The sequence below is a fragment of the Callorhinus ursinus genome, unplaced genomic scaffold, assembly GCF_003265705.2.
Source record: "Callorhinus ursinus isolate GAN/ISIS: 27379988/994484 unplaced genomic scaffold, GSC_fseal_2.0 scaffold14, whole genome shotgun sequence".
Taxonomy (NCBI): domain Eukaryota; kingdom Metazoa; phylum Chordata; class Mammalia; order Carnivora; family Otariidae; genus Callorhinus; species Callorhinus ursinus.
Genome location: NW_027397076.1, coordinates 15,197,802 through 15,208,345, shown reverse-complemented (window position 1 = coordinate 15,208,345; position 10,544 = coordinate 15,197,802). Strand labels below are relative to the sequence as shown.

General features: G+C 39.3%; 1 pseudogene; it reads right to left on the bottom strand.

Moving 5' to 3' along the window:
• Positions 1–6,443: 6,443 nt before the first annotated feature.
• LOC112832013 (U2 small nuclear ribonucleoprotein B'' pseudogene) lies at positions 6,444–7,353 on the bottom strand (annotated as a pseudogene).
• Between the last annotated feature and the right edge of the window lie 3,191 nt (positions 7,354–10,544).

The window sequence follows — 10,544 nt, the reverse complement described above, 5'->3', positions numbered from 1 at the left end:
AAGAACCTCCATACTATTTTCCATAGCAGCTGAATCATTTTACATTCTCACCAACAGTGCACAGGGGTGCCAATTTCTCTACATCCTCGCCAGCACTTCTTGTTTTCTGTTTTTTTTTCTTTTTGATGTTTACCATCCTAATGGGTGCAAGGTATGATATCTCATTTGATTTTGATTTGCATTTTCTTCATCATTAGTGACCTTGAGCATTTTCTTATATTATTGTTTGGCCATTTGTATATCATCTTTGCAGAAATGTCTGTTCAAGTCTTTTGCCCATTTTTTTTTAAAGATGTTATTTATTTACTTGTCAGAGAGAGAGCAAGCACAAGCAGGGGGAGTGGGAGAAGGAGAAGCAGTATTCCCGCCGAGCAGGGAGCCCGATGTGGGGCTCGATCCCAGGACCCCGGGATCATCACCTGAGCCGAAGGCAGATGCTTAACAGCCTGAGGCATCCAGGCATCCCATCTTTTGCCCATTTTTAAAGTGAGCTATTTGTTTATTTTGCTGTTGAGTTTTAGGAGTTCCTTATATATTCTGGATATTAAGAGATAAGGTTGTAAGAGATATGGTTTGCAAATATTTTCTCCCATTCCATAGGCTGCCTTTTCACTCTGTTGATGGTTTCCTTGCTGTGTAGAAGAAACCCACTGGGTGCCTGTGAGAGTTCTCACTTCAGTCTATCCCAGACAGTGCTGGATAGTGTCAGATTTCTTCATTCTTGTCCCTTGCACTTTATAGACTCTGAAAGCCTCAGAACTTGGACAGAAACAGTTCTGGAATTCAGGTTCTTTATACCCAACCTAGGGCGCAGTAGTAGTTTAAATATTAACCATTTATGCTCTTTTATCTCTACTTTCTACAAAATTTTCAGAGATATTTTAAGATAATGGACAAAGTGGTGGGCTTGGAGTTTGGGTTTGCCCTGATAAGCTCCCTCCCTCAACCTGTCTGGCTGGGAGGAGATGCAGCTGTTCTTACCTTTCATTTCAAAAACATTCTGCAAAACATGACTACTTATCTTCTGTGTTTTTCCAAGTGTATATGGAAAATAGGGGCAGAGTGCTGGGGGTGGAATGATACACCATTATTTGGAGAGTTGGGGCACTTTAAGACACAGCTGGAGATAAAATTCAACGAATAGTTAAGTTGAAAAAGTTCATCAGAATAGGTCCAGGGTGTTGCTGATGCAATCAAAAAGAAGGGTTGTTTGGATAGAGATGCCAAACAGTTCAAATCTGGAAGGCTGATGTGATTCTGCTGTTACAAAAACACGGGGTGTGCATTTATAGGTCAACGTACTTACTTCTATGCAAATCATGCATCACTCTACAGAACTCATTGTTCAAAGATACTGTAAAAAGAAATCCTTCTTCCATTACCTTTGTCCTAGAAGACTTTCTCTTGGCTGAAAGGGCTGAAAGGAGAGGTATTCACCATGGTTTATGGGCATGAATTAGAACTCAGGTCTTTTCCCTCAGGAAGTAAGAATTAGGCCCTGCATTTATGAATAATGCAGAGAGATGCCAGGGAAAAGGGCAGCATGATAGGTGAGTCTCTATCCAGCCACACTCCACCAAGTTCTCCTTTACTTAACCCAGACCTGGGTTTGTTTACTCGCAAGCTAATTAACCTTAGTGTCCTCATCTGAAAATGAGGTTAATAATCATTCTGACTTCACAGGACTGTTGTGACCATTAAAAGAGATAATGCATCTGCAGTGCCCAGCATATAAGAAGCACTTGATAAATGCCATCTCTTCTTATTAGTCTCTGCTCTCTCTGAATCCTTTAAAGGCCTGTGGTGGAGTAACTCATAATTTAGTAACTAATTGTATACTGTCTTATATGGTTTGCTACTGTTTCTTCCAAGTTAATCATATCTTTCTTATGCATCATAAATTTCATGAAGGAGACACTGTCTTCATAATACGTAGACCTGCTCTTTTCCAGAATGTGTCCACAGATATCCTTTTATGCATCTTTTGAATCTCCCACTTGCTCAGCTCACAGCTGAACACGGACAAGGCCCTCTACGCTATGTATTAACTGATGGATGGCTCTTTGTTGGAAAGATGAATCCCTCCAGAAGTTGCTTCAGTGACTGAATCATAAAGCTTCGCTTTGAAGAAGGAGCAAAGTGCATTTAAACATCCTAAAAGAAAGCTTCTCAACATGAGAATTTTTAGGCTCCTAGATTAGATACAAAATGATTATTAATCCTTCTTCAGGGGAGTACTCTGGTAAAGTTAAAAAGTACCTGTGGCACACTGTCCCTTTTTGAAGAAGAAAACACAATGCCGTAGCGGTACCTGCAGCCCATTGCTAAGCAACAAAACCAGGCCTGGCCTGCGCCAGAGTGAAAATTCTTCTTTGTTCAGTCTGATGAAGAATTATTAAATGGAAAGTGCTTAATAGAATCTAACCTGCAACAATAATGCTCATTATTCTTCAGAGCACTAATCAGCAGTTGAGAACTAATTTTCACGGGAGGCTCTGACAATAGTTCACATTTTCTGTTCTCTGAATAAAGGAGTTCAATAAGGTTTTGCATATTCATTTTTGTGCAAGGCATGGATCTGTGTTCTAGGTTTAATCCAGGACTATAAAAATCCATCTCAAGTAATTTTTATGAAGGTTTTATTTATTTATTAGAGAGAGAGAGAGAGAGAGTGAAAACAAGCAGGGGGAGGGGCAGAGGGAGAGGGAGAGGGAGAAGCAGGCTCCCTGATGCGGGACTAGATCCCAGGACTCTGGGATCATGACCTGAGCCGAAGGCAGACGCTTAACTGACTGAGCCACCCAGGCGCCCCATAACAAAACTTTAGAGTAATAACAGATAACTCGTGTAGAATTATCCACAGAAAAATGAATTGAAAGGAATTTTTGACCTTCTTACATTCTTTAGTATATATAAATGGAGCCCAAAAAGAATCCTGGTTGTAATAGGATTTTTTTTTAAAGATTTTATTTATTTATTTGAGAGAGAATGAGAGATAGAGAGCACGAGAGGGAAGAGGGTCAGAGGGAGAAGCAGACTCCCCACTGAGCAGGGAGCCCGACGTGGGACTCGATCCCAGGACTCCAGGATCACGACCTGAGCTGAAGGCAGTTGCTTAACCAACTGAGCCACCCAGGCACCCAAGAATCCTGGTTGTAATATACTGGTCTTATATGCATTCATTTGACCCATATTTTTGAGTGCCCACTGCAAGGCACCATATTAAGTATGATGTATAAAATGAAATCCGAAGAACCAGTTATGTTGTTGGCCAAACATGTTTACTGAACACATGCTGTGTTCATAGTACTAGATGATTTGAGTAGAGACCACAAAAATGAAAAATCAATTCTCTGTTCCCAAGAGAAGACAGTCTAAAGCTGCCACTCAAGAGGAGAACAAACCTCTCCAAGGTCACAAGGAAAGTGTGTTTCTTTTTCCTTCTGCATATCTGATGGTCTAGGCCATTGGCCATTAAGAGATCTATTTGGATCAGATGAATTTGGTGAGGTAGGCCCCAGTCTAAAACCATTTTGTCTTTTCCCCTCCCTTCTACTTCTGGGCAATGGGAGGGCTTCTGTGGTACAGAGAGAAGCTTATTTCAGCCCATATCATACTGGTAGTTGACTGGTACTCCAAGCACCCCAGCACTCACCTCCTCATTATCTGGGGAGAAAAGACATAAAGAATCCATCAGCACTTTTAATGGCTGATTTCTTTTCCCTATTAAATCAAATATAGTCTCCCTGAAGAACAGTTCTAATGCTTCAATATTAATATCCACTATTTGTTCAAAATTCTCTACTTCCTGTGTAGCTGGCACATGGGTTGGATGGATGCCCACTTATCAGTGCAAATGGGAAGGAAGGGAAGCACCTCTCTTCTGGGCTAATGGTTGTACTTGCTTTATTAAGATGAAGCTGAATGTTTTGGTGGATTGTTGTCAGAAAGAACAGCCTGGCATCAATTATGTGGAAACAAAAATCATTATATTTAGTAGTCATTGTCTAATTTTTAAATGGACTTTATTAAATAAACCCAGATAAAAGCTTCGTTCATTCAAGTACTTGGTACATTTACTGATAAATCATCCTGGCAGACCCATCGTGATGATGCAGTTCTGCTTGGAAAGAAACACTCAGTAAGTTCTACGTGAATTTTTTTTCGGTCAGTGTGGCCAAATATGGAAATACTTAGGGTTTTTTGGGGGGAGGTGATAATTTCTTGGTGCTTTAGGATGTCAAGTTCTGTCGTCTCAGCCAAACGCTTGGCTATATGCTTAAACAGTTTCAAATGTGTGGTGGTGGTGTTCCTTGAGCAACATCTTGACCCTTTTCCCTGCAGCCAGCATAGCTGGCTTCTCTGTCACTTTACTTGAACAAAAATAGAAGGTTGGTTACTAAACAGAAGGTTGGTTATGAAACGTTGAGTTAATCCCTTACATCTGCTATCCAAAGTGTATAGATTTCTCTTCAATCAATGGTACATGATGCGAGCCCAGTAGATACCTGCCAGGAAACTTAGCTATTAAATTTTGCCATTCAGAAGACTTAGGTTTGGTTGTTAGCTAGTACTTGACAGTCTCAAAGACATTCATTTACTAGTTTCTCTAAGTCACTGCATTTAGTTACACCACCAGAAAGTCATACCTAGATTGTATTATCTTCTGCTTTATGTTGGGTTAATACCAGGAAGGTACATTTGAACGACATTTTGGTATCTTATACAAAATAACACAGGAAAATCATCGTATTAATTGATCTGATGTCCCTTATATAAAGAATCACATGATAAATTCCTGCTTGAAACCCGCATTGGAGAAATGTTAGTCTTTTTAGATGACTCAGTGTATTTTCTGAGATGGGAACTACACACTACAAATGGTTTTCTCTTTTTATTGTGAATACCAGGAAACTGAGAACTTATTTTAGTATGCCCTAATATCTTTAGGTGTCCTAATATCTTAAATTCTTTACTGGCTGTTTATCCATCTTTTAAATGTATATAGTACAGTTTTATAACTACTGCAAGTTTTTTGAAGAAAAATAGGAGCGCTCACCTCCTTAAAGAGGCTTTCTCTGGAGATTCAGTTGAAATCAGCTCCCCTCCCCTCGCCCCCTGACCAGTTTTTCTTATCCAAGCACTCTTCATTCATTGTAATTGCATTGTGTTGCAATTATTAATTATTATTTGTTTCCTTGTTTATGTTTGTCTCCTCTAGACTTCAAGCTCCGTGAAGACAGAGACTATATCTCTCTTTCAGAATGTTAGCCCTAGCTGATCCTAACACAGTAAATGCTCAATAAAAACTTGTTAAATTATGAATAAATTGTAGTAATCCTAGTACTATAAATCACTAAAGTCTTATAATACTTTAAACATCTAGAAATATTGTTGGGATATTACATTAGTACATGATAATTTGCATAATATTGCATTTGGCTCTTTTAAAGATGTATTTATTTATATTTTAGAGAGAGAGAGAGAGAGCATAAGCAGGGAGAGGGGCTAAAGAAGAGGGAGAGAAGCCTACTCCCTGCTGAGTGGGGAGCCTGATGCAGGGCTCAGTCTCATGAACCTGAGATCATGACCTGAGCTGAAACCAAGAGTCAGGTGCTTAACCCACTGAGCCACCCAGTGCCCCTATTTGGCTCTTTTAAAAGATTTATCATTTAGGTTTTTATAAACCCTCCCAGAATTTTTACAATAAGCAATCATTAACCTAAGATCAAAACAAAATATTAGAGAACTTAAGGAATCATTAGAATTCATAACTTAGTAAAAGTTTGGACAAATGTATAATGACATGTATCCATCGTTATGGCATCGCATAGGGTATTTTTATTTCCCTAAAAATCCTCTGTGATTCCCCTATTCATACCTTCCTCCCAGTCTCATGGCAACCACTAATCTTTTTAATGTCTCCATAGTTTTTCCTTTCCTAGAATGTCATATAGTTGGGACATACAGTATAGAGTCTTTTCTGATTGGCTTCTTTCATTTAGTAGTATGTGTTTAAGGTTCCCCTGTGTCTTTTCATGCTTGATAGCTCATTTCTTTTTTAGGGATGAATCATATTCCACTGTCTAGATGTGTGACAGTGTAAATATCCATTCACTTACTGAAGGACATCTTGGTTGCTTCCAAATTTGGCAATTATGAATAAAGCTGCTATCAATATTCGTGTCAGGTTTTTGTATGAACATGTTTTCAACACCTTTGAGTAAATACCAATTGCTGCATATGACAGATCTACTTTTAATTTTTTTATGACTCTCCATACTGTTTTCTATATGGCTGTGCCAATAGAAGTGTGTGGCTCTTTTTTTTTTTAAATCAAGAGTTTAAGAGTTATTTTATTTTTTATTTTTATATATTTTTTAAAGAATACAAATAGAAGTTTATTATACAAAATTGAGTCCTTCATATTTCATAGTTCATGAAGGCTAAACAAAGACTAGGTTTTTTTTTAAATCATTCACAAAAATTTCACTTTCACTCCCCCTCATCCCAACTATTAAAAAATGGCCTGACCAAATGTTATCAAAACAAACACTATAAATAACACCACGTGCTTTAAAGACAACTCTCCCATATGTTATTTCTTGGTATAGGTGATCTTCATGGCATGTGACGGTGTGATTTTAAATCCCTGTAAAGCATCCCTGGCAGCTCCAGCCTGTCCATCATTTTCAAATTCAACAAAAGCAATGTCATGCCTCCCAGGTACCAAACGTATTTCCTTGAAGCCAGGAAACTGATTAAATAGCATGGATAACATCATCTCATTAGTCTCTTCTGGTAAATTATTGAGGAATAAAATATAGTTTGGAGGGTAATCAGGGACCTGAGGATTTGGTGTTGAATTTCCTTGGGTATTTGCTGCATTTGGTGTTCCCTGACCAGGCTTTTTGTTTGCAGTGGTCGCAGTCTGTTCCACAGTTTTCGCTTTTTTCTTTTCCTTCTTCTTTTCTTCGTCAGCAAAAGTGCCACGCATTTTAGATATTATATCCGAATCTGTTTTTGCATACTAGATTCGCATTGGTTTACCATAAAATGGAAATCCTTGTAACTGTCTCAAGGCATTTGTGGATGAGCCCAGTTCCTTAAAAATAACAAAGGCTTGCCCCCTCATCTTCATGGTCTTTAAAGCTACAATATCTACAACGTGGCCAAACTGAGAAAACAGGGCATACAGGGATCTCTTCAACTCTTCTTTTTTAATTTTGTCATTCATATTGTTGATGTAAATTGTATGATTTGGTCTGATATCCATGTTTGGAGTTAAACTGTTCAAACTGCCTGAGGCCTACGTTGGTCCCCTATTTTTATATTTTTTAAGATTTTATTTTTTATTTATTTGACAGAGAGTAAGAGAGAGAGAGAGAGCACAAGTAGGGGGGAGAGGCAGAAGGAGAGGGAGAAGGAGAAGTACAGTCCCCACCGAGCAGGGAGCCTGATGTGAGGCTGGATCCCAGGACCCTGGGATCATGACCTGAGCTGAAGGCAGATGTTTAACCGACTGAGCCACCCAGGCGCCCCTTAAGAGTTATTTCATTTAGTTTCTAAGCTTATGGGATTTATTGAAGGTATCTTTTTGTTAAGGTTTCTAATTTTATTGTGAAATGGTGGAGTACATAGTTTGTATGCTGTTGATTTTTTGGAATTTATTGAAGTTTCTTTGTAAGTTAAGTCATGATCTATTTCTGTAACTGTTTCAAGTATGCTTGAAAAGAATCTCTTTTTCCCCATGGCTTAATTTCCACATTCATGAAACAGGAAGAACTGAAAATGTCTGACTCCTTTGATTTTTGTTTTGAAATCTGCAGAACTAAAAGACCAGATTGAAAGACAGAAAAATACTACATTTGTTCTTTTTGACTCTTTATTTTGCAAACTAACAATGAGTATACAACTTGACACAACTAAACACAGTAGGGGAAAGAGAAAAAGGAAAATATCTGTCCTTCCTGAAAATAGATTTGTTACCACTGGGTAACAGGTGCTTAATCCTCTGTGGGGGCACATTTCCAGCCTACAGACAGGGAATAAACAGAGTGGAGGAGTAATCATCTGTGATAGTGATTCTGATCTGTGTTTGACTTTTTAGGCTGCTGTCCTTAGATATTTGTATTAGTGAAGCTGAACCTCTGGCGTGCTGCTCAGAAGTATCATTGTATGGTAATTAGTGGGGTGGTGATCCTGCAATGAGCTGACTGAGGGCAGTTGGCTAGTCAACCAGTCAGCCTAGTTGCTTTGGGGGCAACATGAATGCTCATCTAAATTTGCCATTGGAAGAGGAATTTAATGATCAGGGGCTTTCAGTCAGATCCTTAATAGCCAACCTCTTAGGTTGCTCACCATCTGGACTCCATGGCCCTCTGCTCCTGCACTAACTCTTCTCTTGCTGCCTCTTACACTCTTTTCTTCTCTTCTGTGAACTCTCATGGAACTCATTGTTGGCTCCCTGGACTCATCATCAATGTCTCCTTCTAGTTTCCAGAAGATCTCAAGCCTTTCCAAATAGAACATGTCATTAGGAAGTGTTTTAAGCTAGGTAGTTTTATATGGGTGTGCTTTGTGCCGTATGTTTCAACTTTAGTATATGTTTGAAAATTATCAAAGTTTATACTTGGAAAAATTACACCGCAAAGTCTGTAACCTCAGCTATTGCTAGTATCGCAAAAGGTCTGCACTTTATCTGGATGAAGGCAGAGAATGTTGCTAATACCTGTCCACATACAAAAGATAAATCTTTCGCAGGAAAGGAAAGCAGTTCCAGAGAAGACAAAAGAAAAAAAGAGGTAGAGAGTGAAGAGAGTACCAGGAACTCAGGAGTATCAAGTGGGAGGTGGCACCAGAATGATTTGTCAATATTTTGGCTGTCGTTAGAACAACAGACTCTTCACCATACATGGCCGTGTGGTAAACTGGGTATTGGAAAGGGCATGAAATTGGAAGGACCTGGTTAGAATTCAGGTTTGGCATATATTAGCTGTGAAATTTTCACTAGGACATTTGTCCACTTTGATTCCACAGTCTTCACATATGTAAAATGCTAATAATAGGGGTGCCTGGGTGGCTTAGTCTGTTAAACGGCTGCCTGGGATGGAGCCCCACATCGGGCTCCCTGCTCAGCGGTGAGCCTGCTTCTCCCTCTCCCTCTGTCTGCCACTCCCCCTGCTTGTGCGCACGCTCTCTCTCTGTCAAATGAATAAAATCTTAAAAAGATAAATGCTAATAATAATAATACTTGCCACCCATTAAAAAATTGTCACTACTGGTATAATAAAATGGTATATTGGTATAGTAACACTTTAAACTGGTTACAAAAATTAGAAGGTTTTGAGGAGGGAGGTTTAGAATTGCTTTCCATTGATTTGCTTACAAAGTTTTTAATCTTCCACTAGAGGTGTTGGTTGAGAGAACCTTTATAGAAATAATGATATTTGAGGTGTTTTTCCTGCAGGTATTCGACTTTCTGCATGTATCACCCAATTGATTTAAAAGTGAATCAATGAATGTGTTTATTGATTGCCCCATTTCATAAAGGAGTTCAGGAATGACCCTCCTTTTGATATTCTTATATGTCTCTATATTTGGATCATGCATTTGTCTTGCTTTCCGAATGAAAAAATGTGGTGAACTCAGCAGGTCACCCCCCAGTAACATCCATTCTCTTTTTAGAATGTCTTTCTGTGCTTCAGAAGCTGGAAAACTCCAAACCACATGCTCCAGACACCCTTGCTGCAAATGTTCTGCATTTGAAATAGGTCTCACCAATTGCAAACATCAGAGTAAGATTTGCAGGTGCTGTTTTGATGTTGCTGGCAAATACAGCTGTGGAGACCTTGGGTTTTCCGCAGCAGTGTTTCAATGTCCAGTCACTTGATCTCTCTGTTGAGAAGAGATGGGGATAGGATTTCCCGATTGTGGTCAGTTAGGCAGTGTTGTCTAGGGAGTCATTCTCGGATGCCCAGGCCTCTTCCAGCCTTTCTAATGATTGTGAATATCCCCAATTCCCCGTGACCAATCCTTTTCTTTCCAGAGTAGCTAGCTGGTTGCTGTAACTGAATAATTTACTGACGTATAATCTCTTTGTGGGCAGGAACTCTTGTGATATAAGATATAAACGACCCTGCATTTTAGTGGAGGGAAACAAACGACAGATAATTAAGTAAAAGTTTTAATAAGATGGTGTACATGCTACAGATAAAAACGAAGTTGGAAAAGGGATGGATGGGGAGTGCAGGAGATGAATGTTGCAATTTTAAATAGTGGTCATGGAAGGCTACGCTGATAAGGTGACTTTTGAGACCTAACCATCTATTATGTCAGTTGTGTGCAAGACTGTGGAGTTCCTGTGTTAAAATACTACTTTCCTTAGGTAACACCCTAAGTGATGCTCTTTTCCATCTCCAGGCCGCTTTATTGTTTACCCACAGCAAACATGGCGGAAAAGGCTTCAGTCCGACACTTGTCCCCTCCCCCCAATAATGATGGCTACAGCACTTCCTGTGTTTGCCCTTAAGAAAGATGGAGAC